At 41.1% G+C, this 13,798-nt stretch overlaps 1 long non-coding RNA gene across 1 annotated transcript; it reads right to left on the bottom strand.

Moving 5' to 3' along the window:
- LOC106504962 lies at positions 4,645 to 12,312 on the bottom strand. Its single transcript, XR_001298964.2, has 3 exons — positions 9,432 to 12,312; positions 9,182 to 9,301; positions 4,645 to 6,623 (listed from the first exon to the last, which is right to left on the bottom strand). It is a non-coding gene; the product is annotated as an uncharacterized LOC106504962 (long non-coding RNA).

The raw sequence follows: 13,798 nt of genomic DNA, 5'->3' as shown, positions 1-13,798 counted from the left end.
TTCCTCAAACTTCTAGGTAGGACTATTACTGTTTTGATGACCCGCGATTAGGTGAACTGATCAGTCAGAGTTGGTAACATCTCTGTTATCCTTGGTAAGGGTTTAAAACACTCTCAAATAGATGCATTTTTCTAGTTTTGCTCTGGCATTTCCATTCTGAGTGACTCCTGAGAGGCATACACATACAGGAGCTCTTCGTCAACCTCTTACATCCACACACTTTAGAAATCACCATGGAAATGCTCTCCATTCCTTGTCCCTTGGCTTGATGAGCATTCAGCTGCAGCCCTTCAAATTATTCTGATTAATTACTCATGTTAATATGATCTGGTCTGAAAAGCCTGGGTTTATCAGTACAGGAAGCTACTTATCACCCTTGTGTCTTCATAATTGCTGGGATTTTGGGAGGGTGCTGCTCTGAGATCAGTCAGTCATGTTTTTTTTTTTTTTTTGTTGGAAGGTATAGGTGCTGCTAGAAGGTCCCCCCTATCCCAGGGAGCCGGGAGTAGGGGAGGTGGGTAGGGGAGGGAAGGGGGATGGAGGCACTGCTTTGAATCAGGCAATAGCAGCTTCCATTAGATCCCCACTGCCCTGCAGCTGGGTCAGCTGAACTGGACTTTTTATTACATGGTAGTCAGCAGAAAGGGGATGGAATTTGCCTGAGATTTCTTCCAGAGCAGACCTAGTATAGATCTACAGGGCAGGTCTGAGGAGAGATGAAAAGGAAAAATATTACATTCTGTTTACACCTACCAAGCCCAGCACATTCAGTAAACCAGCTACTATAGGATGAGGAGGATTGGGGAATGATTAGTCACCTGACACACATGATGGGTCTCTCTCTGGACATCACTTGTCTCATGCCAGGGTTCAGGACAAACTCCACAATGCGACGCAGCATTGGGTAGGGGAGAGGCTGTGTTGGAGGAAGGGAACACTTACTGGGCTGGGTCATCAAGGGGAGAGAGAGCAGGAGGCTTTGCTTCTCACATCATCCCACAGAGAGGAGTACTGCACAGGGCATTCAGCTGAATATGCAGCAAGAAATCTATGTTCTAACGGAGGCACCTGCCCCCCCTGCTGTCCTAGAGAAGGAAGAAGTTTTCTCAGACCCTCTTGAGATTACTGGCTGGATCTAAAAATTAAACTAAGACAGATTAATAGGATAAAAGCCTACACATTTATTTAATATGTTTTATGTGACACAGGAAACTTCATAAAGAAATGAAGACCCAAAGAAACAGACCAGACTATTTCTATTCTAGGTTTGAAGAAGAGAGGGCAGTCATATGCTAGATTGAGGAGTATGAGGTCAGTGTTATAAAGTGGCAGAAATTTTGCAGGGCCAGTTTGTTAGTATTCTTCTCTATGTCTCCTGGTCTTCAGAGAAAGGATACTCCTCTACTCCAGGTAGAGAGAGGGCACCTCTCACATGAGGGTATTCCCTAAGTTTTTTTTTGTTTTGTTTTGTTTTGTTTGTTTGTTTGTTTGTCTTTTGTCCCATGGAGTTTCCCAGGCTAGGGATCCAATCGGAGGTGTAGCTGCTGGCCACAGCAACTCAGGATCCAGCCACATCTGTGACCTACATCACAGCTTGTGGCAACGCTGGATCCTTAACCCACAGAGAGGCCAGGTATCAAACCCGCGTCCTCATAGATGCTAGTTGGCTTTGTTAACCACTGAGGCATGACAGGAACCCCTCACATGAGGGTATTATGATCTGTTTCAGAGAAGAGGAGTAGAGGGAAGATCGAGTGACCTTCCTGCATCTACCATCTTTTCAAACTCCTTTGGCTTAAAATATTCAACATGCCAAGGTGCCATATTTTGGGGCAGTGTATCCTGAACCCCATCAATACACTTCCTTTTTATAGGCAGATGTGAGAAAGCAGCCTGTGGTGCAGTGAGAAGCCGTAGACTGTGGGAGGCTCCAGTTTACAGAATGTGCCTGGGAATTCCAGTTATCCAGCCTGCAGAAACCTTGGGCCCACGGGAGGGTGCAGGTGGGAAGGAGGAGGAGGAGGAGGAGGGGACTGGGCCCTTGAGCAGCTAGTGTGAGTGCAGCCCCTTCTCCTGAGGGAAGGAGGCCTCATCCCAGCCAATCAGGAGTAAGCATGTGGGGTCCCTTCCAGCTCTTCCCACTACTGCACCAAGACACAGGGGTGAGAAAGGAAGAATAAGCAGGGATGAATCCCAGCTCTCCATCCTGGACAGCTGGACATCTAAAGGAGTGGAGGAACAGATCGGGCAGAAAGACAGTGGAGGAGTTCCCACTGTGGCACAGTGGAAATGAATCTGACTAGGGACCAGGAGGTTGTGGGTTTGATCCCTGGCCTCATTCAGTGGATTAAGGATCCAGTGTTGCCTTGAGCAGCTGTGGTATAGGTCGCAGACGTGGCTTGGATCTGGCATTGCTGCAGCTGCAGTGTAGGCCAGCAATTGTAGCTCTGATTTGACCCTTAGCCTGGGAAACTCCATATGCCATGGGTAGCCCTAAAAAGAAAAAAAAAAAAAAAAAAAAAAAAAAAAAAAAAAAAGGAGGATGGAGAGGAAGAAGGAAGTGTGAGTCAAAGACTCAAAGGTATTTGTATTAAAAGGCATCCACTATTTCCAGTGTGCACAAATGAGAATGTGTTGAAGACCAAAACTGATAAGCCACCTATGTTTAAATCATTTCATCAGCTATTTTTTTTTCTTTTCTTTTCTTTAGGACTGCACGCATGGCATATGGAGGTTCCCAGGCTAGAGGCCTAATCAGAGCTACAGCTGCTGGCCTACACCATGGCTACAGCAACACCAGATCCGAGTTACAGCTGCGACCTACATCACAGCTCACAGCAATGCTGGATCCTTGACCCACTAAGTGAGGTAAAGGATCGAACCCACATCCTCATGGATACTAGTTGGATTCGTTTCCGCTATCCATGATAGGAAATCTCTCATCAGCTATTTTCTGAAAAAGTGGGTCAGAAGCTAAGTACCTATGAATTTACTTAAGAAAATTAAAAAAAAAAAACTGCCTTTCTGTTGTCATCCCACTCCTAGAATAATAGAAAAGGAAAGCAATAGTTTCAATATCCAACATGGTTTCATCTTTGGGTTAGTGAGTAGTTTAGTCCATAATGCCCTTGGATTGGTCCTTCAGAAAGTCTGTGCAGTGGTGTGGACTGTGGCGCTGAGAACCTGTATCTGAAAGTGACATGTGGACATGTTTATTCATCACAGCATGTTGTTGAAATCAGAGAGTTGAAAATTACTAAAATGATATCAAAAGGGCTTTCATTATATAAGTTATGTTACTCAGTTTGCTGGGATATAATGTAGCTATAAAAACAACACTTTTTAATGGACTAATACTTGACATTCACAATTCACTGTTAAGTAAAAAATAATAAGGTGCCAAACAGTGTCTATTCTATGCTACATTTGTGTTAAAATATATGGTGATGATAAGCATATATATATACATATGTATACATATATATGGTTTATATATCTATGTATAAAATACTGTTTTATACAAGCATAGTGCATTTCTCTATGATATATGAGAAATTAGCAATGTTGGTTGTCTTTAGGAAAAAGCACTAAGTGGCTGGGAGCAGAAGTGAGAGAGAGTGATATTTCATGAAATACATTAAATACACCTCATGTCTTTTGAACCATGTGAATGTATTATACATTCTGGGAAAAAAATGGTTTTAAAAAAGGCACTAAAACCTTAGATTTACTACCTCTTGCAAAGTCTGTATTTGTTCATGGCCAAAATTTCTGTTATATCATTTTTTTAAATTCTTTTTTTGCACGGTTCCCATCATGGCTCAGCCGAAATGACTAATATTCATGAGGACACAGTTTCGATCCCTGGCCTCACTCAGCAGGTTAAGGACCGGTGTTGCTGTGAGCTGTGGTGTAGCTTACAGACACAGCTTGGTCTGGTATTGCCATGGCTGTAGCGTAGGCCGGCTACAGCTCTGATTCCATCCCTGGCCTGGGAACCTCCGTATGTTGCAGGTGCAGCCCTGAAAAGACAAAAAAAAAAAAAAAAAAAAGAATTCTTTTTTGCAATACAGTAAAGTGTACTTTTGTTCTTTTGAGAGTGTGAGTTTGGAGTCAAACAGACACAGGTTGAGAGCTGGCTCCAACACCATCTGGCTGTGAGAATTTAGGCAAAGTTGCTTTACTGGAATCTCCAATTCCTTGTTTACACAATGCTCAGAGGATGGCAGTTAGCTTTCCTCAGAGTGAGTGACTCAAAGGGACAAAGGATTAAGTACATTTTATAACCAGTGCCAGAGTCACACACCATAACTTCTGCTGTATTCTATTTCTTTGAAGCCAGTTGCTAATCCAGCCCATGGTCAAGGGGTGGAAAAATGGGTTCCACCTCTTGATGGGAGGAATTGCAAAGACTCTGTGGGAAACCACCATAAAAGAGTAAATATTTAATTCAGCATTCAAACACAGACAACTTTTTTCTTTTCTTTTCTTTTTTTTTTTTTTTTTTTTTTTTTGGCTTTTTAGGGCCTCACCCACAGCATATGGAGGTTCCCAGGATAGAGGTCCAATCAGAGCTACAGCTGCCAGCCTATGCCACAGCTATAGCAACACCAGATCCGAGTTGTGTCTGAGACCTACACCACAGCTCACAGCAATGCTGAATCCTTAAACCACTGAGAAGGGCCAGGGATCGAACTTTCAACCTCATGGTTCCTACTCGGATTGGTTTCTGTTGCGCCACGACTGGAACTCCCAAACTCAGACAATTTTAAGTGTGAAAGGTGGTGCTGTTAATAATCAGGGCTGGACAGTAAGTATCAACTGGAACTCCCTGGGCAAACCAGGATGTCTGGTCACTGAGCTACAGGTCTTCCCACAACCTCTCACGAAGATACATCTTAGTGGCAAGCCAGAATCTGTGTGGGAGCATAGGGAAGTTTCTCTGTGTTGCGTGGGCAGGAGTTTGGTGGTTTGGGATTGGAGCGGACAACAGTGGACACACAGAAGGACGTTCAATCCCCCAAAACAGAGCCAATGATAAATATCTAGGGAGAATGTCACAGAAAATGAAATAATATCAAGGGATCGCATCCAAGGCAGAGAATGTGGATACAGAATAATGTAAAAGAAAAGAGCTAAAAGATTGATGGTTCTTGATCCTTGATGAAACATGAAATTCAGAGGCATATCTTCATTTGTATTTGGATTCGCTGTTGATGTTGTATAGCACTTGAGTTGCGTACTGTGTGAATACAGATATATATCATGATTTCATTTTAAAAACCATACTGTATTTAAGTATCTATCAATAGTTTATATAAAGACACTTTTGGTTGGAAGAAAAAAGAAAGATACATCCCAGATCAAGACATGAGTGCAAATACCTATTACGGATTGATTCCCAAACACTCATACTTCTTGCTCTGTAAGTTCAGTGAAATTCTAGCTCCTTGATCACTTAGGAACTCCAACAAACACCTTGCCTGAAATGCTAATTCCCGGGCAAAAGGCGAAAACATTCTGATTGAAGATCAGCTATCCTTCTCATCTGATCAAACAAGAGAAACTTCCATTAAGAGAAGGAAGGCAGGACAGAATTCTGAATCTAGTTCTCCCCAGATGTTAGCCTGACAGGCTCCTCATCACTCCCTGCATCATTTTACTAGCCCTTTAAATCCCCCTACATGCAGATTCAGAAGTTGTTTTAGAAGCTTTTGCAGAAATGTCACCCAGAGTATAGCATTTTTCATGGGTAACCCACTTTTCAAGCACAGATTTATGATTAGAACAGTTCAAGTGTTATCGACCATCTCCTTGAGTATAGATTAAAACTAATTTAAACATACACATACATATCACACTATGCAGAAGCACTTAAATTTCAGACTATATTTAAAAAACACAGTAACTGCTTTCCTAAGCAACCTTCAATTTTTAGCAATTCCCTTAAAAAAACTATTCTTTCAATGGGAAAAGGAAAGTTACAGGCTAGAGAGTCAGACTAGTAGTAACAGCTGTTTTTCCTACACAAATGTCAATAATAAAATTTTTTCTTTAATAGTATATCACTATCGAATCTAAATAGAGAGAAAATGCAGCACCGGATCACTTCTAGGTTTTTGTTTGTTTGTTTGTTTGTTTGTTTTTTGGCCATCCCACGACCTATGGAGTTCCCAGGCCAGCGATCAGATCCCAGCTGCAGTTGCACCCTACACCACAGCTGTGCCTGGACATGGATGGAATGTGTGTTCCAGCACTCCAGAGACATTGCTCATGCTGTTGCACCACAGCAGGAACTCCACCTCTAGTTTTTCTTGAGAGTTACTGCCCCCACCCCGTTTTTTTCTCACCACAGAAACCCCATCATTACTGACTTTGTAACTGATTTCAATTATGAATAAAACTCCAGCCACCTACTCAAATAAGCAAACAGAGTAGCTATTTTCCAGCCTTTTAAAACTTTGATCCTAGTTCCCAATTATGATAACATTACCACAACAGTAGCATGTGCCCTACCTCCTTGATGGTGTCACATCCACCTCGAATTGCTAAAATCCAATACCAAGAAGTACCTTTCAAACACGTTGATGTTTAGAATGCACCATAATTTGACCAGCACTACCCTGTAGAAAAATAATATTAGCCACATATGTAACTTAAAATTTTTAGTGTCACCTTTAAAAACTAATAAATAAGTAAATAAATAATTTTAAAAGTGGAGTTAAATTGAATAATATATTTTATTTAATCCAATATATCCTGAAGGGATTCAGAGTATGCCATCCCCCAAATATGCCATTTTGGCATAAGGATTATTTTAGCTGAGGACAAGTAGAAAAAAGCAGACACAAGAAAAACTCTCTGCCTTCCTGCAATCTTCTAGGAAGAGCTGAACAACTCTTAATCCCTGGAGGAATCTCTAGAATTTTATCAGCCCAGAGATGGCACTGGAGGAATTGACACAAACCTTGTTAAAACAGTTCTTCCATTAGTTTCCCTATTTGCCTTCCCACAATTTGCCATCCCTAGAAGCTCAAAGCCTCTTTCCTTTGTCTTGTCACATCTCTACCAATGGACTGTTCTTGTTAAGATGTGATATAAGCCCGGACTCTAAGCACCCCCTGTGAATTACTCATTAGTGAGTACTCCCATGTTTATGAATGATGCACAAGTTAATAAAGTTCTGTTTTTTGGAATTCCCACTGTGGCACAGTGAGTTAAGAATCCAAGCGCAGTGGCTCAGGTTGTTGAAGATGTGTGGTCGTGACCCCTGGCCTGGTGCAGTGGGTTAAAGGATCTAGTGTTGCTGTAGCTGTGCAGGTGAAGCACAGGTGTGGCTATGGCTCAGATTCAATCCCTAGACCAGGAACAGCCATAAGAAATGCCTTGGATGCAGCCTTAAAAAGAAAAATAAATAAATAGTAAAATTCTGTTTTTCTCTTGTTAGTCTGTCTTTTGTCTAATGTACAGGGCAGCAGCTAGTGAATCTAAGGTAGGTAGAGAAAAAAAGAAATAAAATATGTAAATATCCTTTCAACATATAAACAATTGGTTAAAGAAAAAAAATGTTTCTTGCCATTCCAGTTCTATAAGGATCAAGCCATTAGCTGTTGTAGTTGTCAACTGAGAGTGTGCCCTGAGGGAAATTTAGGATGGAGAAAAACAGGAAATATTCCATGCTTTGTACACATTGGCCCTGAGATAAATAAGATACATTTCTAAGGAAAAATTTCTGGTTTTTTTTTTTGTCTTTTTAGGGCTGCACCCAAGACATATGGAAGTTTCTAGGCTAGGGGTGAAATTGGAGCTGCAGCTGCCCCCCTACATCAGAGTGATGGCAACTTGGGAGCTGAGCCTCTTCTGTGACCTACACCACAGCTCATGGCAACACCGGATCCTTAACCCACTGAGCAAGGCCAGGAATTGAACCTGCATCCTCATGGATACTAGCTGGGTTCATTACCACTGAGCCGCAATGAGAACTCTTAAAGAAAAAATTTCTAATGACTCCAAATTCTTGTATCTTCCCAAACATAGAAAAACATTTTTAAAAAGACTAAGTGTTCAAAATCTGGTGTGTATTTCACATTACAGCAAATTTCTACTTGAACTGGCCACATTTCAAGAGCTCAGTAGCCACATGTGGCTTGTGGCTCCTGTACTGGAGAGATAGCTCTACCTGTGGACCCTGATCCCTTAAATATCTGTCAACCATATTCATTCTTCCCTGAAATACTCCAAGATGATTTTCTTTGTTATCTTGACAAGCACTGTTCCCTGTTCTTGGAAATTCCTTCCCCTGTCCCGGTGTTTTGAAACTTGCTACCTTCCAGTGCCAGCTCAAATGCAAGACAAAGCTTTTCCACTGGGGCCAGAGGTGTTCACTCACTTATCTTTCCTACCATAGACTTTTTTTTTTTTCTTTCTTTTTCATGGCCTTACCTATGGCATATGGAAGTTTCTGGGCTAGGGGTTGAATTGGAGCTGCAGCTGAGGTGTATGCCACAGCCACAGTAACTCCAGATCCGAACCACATCCACGGAAGTTTTCCGCAAACCACATCCTTAACCCAGTAAGCAAGGCCAGGTATCGAACCAGCATCTTCACAGAGACAATGTCAGGTCCTTAACTCACTGTGCCACAACAGGAACTCCTAGACTATCTTAATATGTGCACACATATCATTTCTTTTTATTGACTTCTTGAAAGAAAGTATTGAGATTTATTTTCATTTCTCTTCTCGGACCTAATAGATTGCCTTCCGTGTAGTAGGTACTCAATAAGCATTTGGTGTTTTAAAGCGGATTGCACTGAGTTTACTGCAAAGGAAAGGAACTAGTATCTTGAGAATCAGCTAGTGATTTTCACTAGCAATAGCTAGTGAAACATTTGTCTGGCAATATATTTTCCACATACAGGGAAACCAGAGGCCTGCTAACTTGTCACTCTACATCCAAAGCAACAATTCATTATGGAAAAGTTTCACATTGTGTGGTAATTCAAGAGAGTCCTCGTCATTAAGTTGATGATTCTATTTTATTTAGCTATTATCCCTTTAAGGCTGTGTAGGGCTCACTTTGGTAGAGTGTCTATTCACTTTGCTAGATAAATAAAAATAAAAGGTAAATAAAAAGAAAACTGTCTGCTAGGTAAAATAGTGAAGAAGCACTAGACTACTTACTGCATTCCTTCTTTCTGAGTTCTATCTTTCCATCTCTGCTTGTTTTGTCTGTTGAGAGGCTGCAAAAAGCCCCAGCCTTCCTTCCTTATATCCTAGAGCTGAGGTCATCGAAGTTCTTTTCTGAAAGAATGTGAAAATTACCTCATACCAAAGATTGGTTACTAATAGTATCTAAAGTGTTACTTTGCATAGGTGTCTTCACTGTATTTCTTTAACAATAGAGATGAAAACTTTATGGTCTCTGACTTACTCGGAGTCACAGCCTTTAGACTCTCCTGTAGGTAGCAAGACCAACTTCTCAGTCACCAGAGACACAGACTTTGCAGAGTGTGGCAGCTCTCAAGCAAGATGAGACTACTCCATGTGAGGAACTCAGGCTCTGAAAAGAAAACCCCTGGGTTAATCACTACTCATTGACTGTGAGATATTGAGAAGTTCTCAATATCTCATAAACTTCTCTGAGCCTTGTTTCTTTGTAGATAAAACCATTTAGCCCATAAAATTGTGAACATAAAAAAAATGTCACCTGTCATTTCAGTAAACGAGGAATATTGCCTACCACCAAGCCCTCAGCCACTGCAGCCATCCCCCTGGTGCACCCTGAGGGGAATTTAGGATGGAGAAAAACAGGATACTGACACCTATCAAAGGAATAATCTTAATGAGTCCACTCTCGTATCTCCTCATAATTAGAAAAGCACTAAAATCATTAACTTGAAATGTCTGATTTTTTTGTGATTAGTAGTAATATGCTGATGTTCAACTATATTTTTTTTGGTCCAGCAAAAACTATATATCTTGGTTCCTCCCTTACCTCCTTGGATAGAGCTTTCTGAGAGGTTGTATCTGGGCTATCGTTCTCAGTAAGGCCACCAAATAAAACAAAATTTTCAGATTGCGCCTTTTTTTTTTTTTTTTTCGGTCAACAAAATCATTGTGAGGTTTAGATAAAATACTGGAGTACATAAAGTGCCTGATGCATGGTAAATGCCCAATATTATTATCTTCCTTTGAGAAAAAGACAACCATTTAACAAAACAAAAGGTAACATACTTTCTAATGGCTCCTATTGTCCAGACCCTATGCTGTCTTTTCACATATAACAATTTTCCAGGTGGTGGCCACATGCAAAATGGCAACTCTGGAGTCCACAGGGATTAACAGGTGAGGTTGCCCAGACCCAAAGGAGAGCAGCCCAGGGATTCATCCAAAATCTTAGAATGTGTGAATCAATACACACCTCTTTGGCATAAAGAATTGTTTTGAGCTGATTCTTTTGAGAAACCTCAGATACAGGAGAGGCTCTGAAAACAGGGTACAGGTTACTGTTTTGTAAGGAAAACTTACATTAGAAAGGGAGCCTGTATTGGGAAGAGAGTTATTACCAGAAATAATTTTTTCACCTCAGAGACATATCTGCATGAGAGGGCAAACTTTGTTTACCAAACATTTCCTCTCCTTACCTTCTGTGAATTGCCTTCCCTCCTTTCAAGTCCTAGAACCCTCTCCCTCATTCTTAGCTCAGGATGACATATAAGCCTCAATGTCTGGCTGCCTTTTGAACTTCATATCTTTGTGGGGATTAATTAATTAAATAAATAAAATTGCAATTTAATTTTAAAATTAATCTAATTAACAAGTACCAAATTAATTTAAATTACATACTTAATTAAAGAATTTTTTTTATTCTGTTAATGTCTTTTATTACAGGAGAATCTCAGCCAAGAATCTAGAAGAATAAAGAGAAAGTTATTATTTTCTCCCCTGGATTTGGGATACCAGGGTCCTGTGGAATATCAGTTGGAAGTTTTGCTATAAAATATTATTATCCTCCACTATACATGGGAGAAAAATTGAGGCTTGCAAAAGTTAAGACTACACAGCTCATAAGTACCTACTAAATAGCAGTGTTGTTGCTAATAAACAGTGGTGCTAAGATTTGGTCTTCAATAATCCTCAAACTAGGTAGTCAAGCCAACATGTTTATTTTAGTATTTGTGTCAGTTATTTTTTGGCTACACTTTTTATTATGAGCCAACAAAAGAGTCATTGGCAGTTGTAAGAAATAAGGCAGAGAGAGCAAAAGAGATCCCATTAATTGTTTACCCATTTTCCCCCAGTGATAACATCTTGCAAAACTATAGCACAGTGTCACATCCAGTACATCCACCTTGATGCATTCAAGTCTCAAACATTTCCATCACCAGAAAGATCCTTCATTTGCCATTTTGTAGCCACACCCACTTTCCTCCTGCCCTCTCCCCTCTTTAATCCTGGCAAGCACCAACTTATTCTCCATTTCTATAATTTTATCACTTCACAAATATTATATGCATGGAAAAATATGGGTTTCTTGTTGCTTCAGACTGTATTAGATGTTAGTCAAAGTGTATTTGCTCTTTCAGCAAACTATAAATATGAGTATAGGGTGTATGTAGAAGCTTGAAGATTATAAGGCTGGAGAAGAAGGCAAGGGCCAGATCATATATGCCACATGAAATAACTCAAATATTATTTTATAGGCCATGGAAAGATGTTTAAGGGTTTTAATTAAGACAGTAACAGCTTCAGATGTTTGATTTAAAGACCTCACTCTGGCAGCCACGTACTGAACGAGTCTGGGATGGAAGCAGGAAGAACACTCAGAATCCAATGTCTGTAGGCCATGGAAGAGATTCCAAAGAGCTGAACTAAGCAGAGGCAGGAAGGGAGGGAGGAAACACATAAGGAAGATATTGAAGAGAAAGCAGGAAGGCGGAGGATAAAGTCCAGGACTCTGGCTTGGGGGACTGGTGGGGTATCAGGGCCGTTTACCAAGACAAATGAAGGTCAAGACTGGAGTGAAGAAAATGAGCTTAGATTTCAAGTACTCATTTCAAGGTATTTGTGAGACATCTGTGGACAAGGTCCGGGAGGCTATGTGAGGTGGGAGCTCTAGACAGAGGCCTGGGCTGAAAACAACCATGTGTCAGTCTTCCCCCGACATATAAGATTTGATGGAGCCACAGTGATGAAAAGTTCCTGCAGAGACTGTGAACACAGAGAGAAGACAAAGAAGACCAAGACAGAGATCCCACTGTGGCTCAGCAGGTTAAGAATCTGACCAGCATCCATGAGGACTCAGGATTGATCTCTGGCCTCCCTCAGTGCGTTAAAGGATCTAGTGGTGCCGTGAACTGCAGTGTAGGTCACAAACATGGCTTGGATCTGGCGTTGCTGTGACTGTGGCATCAGCCAGCAGCTGCAGCTCTGATGCAACCACTAGTCTGGGAACCTCCATACACCTTGGGTGAGGCCTAAAAAAAGCAAGACAGATCACTCCCCTTCTATTTTCTTATCTGCAAATGGCTTATACTGATAAGCATTATACCTACATCACCTTTCCAAGGGGCAGGGTGGAGGGTGGTATGCATGACAAAGGTTAAAACATTGCAGAAATTTGGTAAGTTCATTACTACTACAATAATCTTAAAACATGAAACTATAATGAAATACAGGTTCTCTTTCAGCCCTTTTATTTTTTCTTTTTCTTCTTCTGCTTTTTAACACTGTACCCATGGCATATGGAAGTTCCCAAGCTAGAGGTAAAATTGGAGTTGTAGTAGCTGGCCTATACCACAGCCACAGCAATGTGGGATCCGAGCCTCGTCTGTGATCCACACCACAGCTCACGGCAACAATGGATCCTTAACCCACTGAGCAAAGCCAGGGATTGAACCTATGTCCTCATGGATACTAGTGGGGTTTGTTCCCGCTGTGCCACAAGAAGAACTCTTTATTTTTTTTATTTTTCCCTTGTAGCACTTAGCACTTTTTAAACCTTATCCAAACATATAAGTCATGCTCCTATTTTTGAAGAGGTCAGAAAAGCAGACATGCAATTACAGTGATATTCTGAGCAGTTGTTCAGGCATAAACAGCAGCTTCAACAGCCAGAATCTTATAATTAGGGGCAAGTCCTCAGCCACAGCTCCAGAAAATGTGGGATGGGACCAAGCAAAGTACAAAAAGATTATCTTGTTGAAAAAGTGAAAAAGCAACATTCAAATGTATCTTTTCTTCTTGGGGTACATTCATCTTTGAATTTTGCATCTGCATATTGCTCTGGATACCTTCTGCCAACACAAAGTTGGGACAATTGAAGGAGAGCTAGTTATATGTGAGACAGCCTTTTCCCAAATCAAAACACATGTAATCATATCCACTAATCCCTCTGCCCTCCATTCACTCCACCATCCCCAGCCTCACTGTGGGGGAGATTTATTTCCTTCACTTTCTTTAAATCTTTTTTTTTTTAAATTAATAAGATTCGTGGACACTACAGGGAAAGCACAGAGAGGACACCAAAGTGATTAATAAAGAAAATACACAGGAGTTCCCTTTGTTGCTCAGCGGAAATGAACCCCACTATTATCCTTAAAGATGCAGGTTCGACCCCTGGCCTTGCTCAGTGGGTTAAGGAACCGGTGTTGCTGTGAGCTGTGGTGTATTTTGCAGACGTGACTCGGATCTGGTGTTGCTGTGGCTGTGCTGTAGGCTGGCAGATGTAGTTTCGATTCGATCCCTAGCCTGGGAACTTACATATGCCACAGGTGTGGCCCTAAAAAGCAAAAAAAA

Source organism: Sus scrofa, chromosome 9 (genome assembly GCF_000003025.6).
Source record: "Sus scrofa isolate TJ Tabasco breed Duroc chromosome 9, Sscrofa11.1, whole genome shotgun sequence".
In the NCBI taxonomy this organism is placed as follows: Eukaryota; Metazoa; Chordata; class Mammalia; order Artiodactyla; family Suidae; genus Sus; species Sus scrofa.
This window is presented reverse-complemented; position numbering and strand designations above follow the sequence as displayed.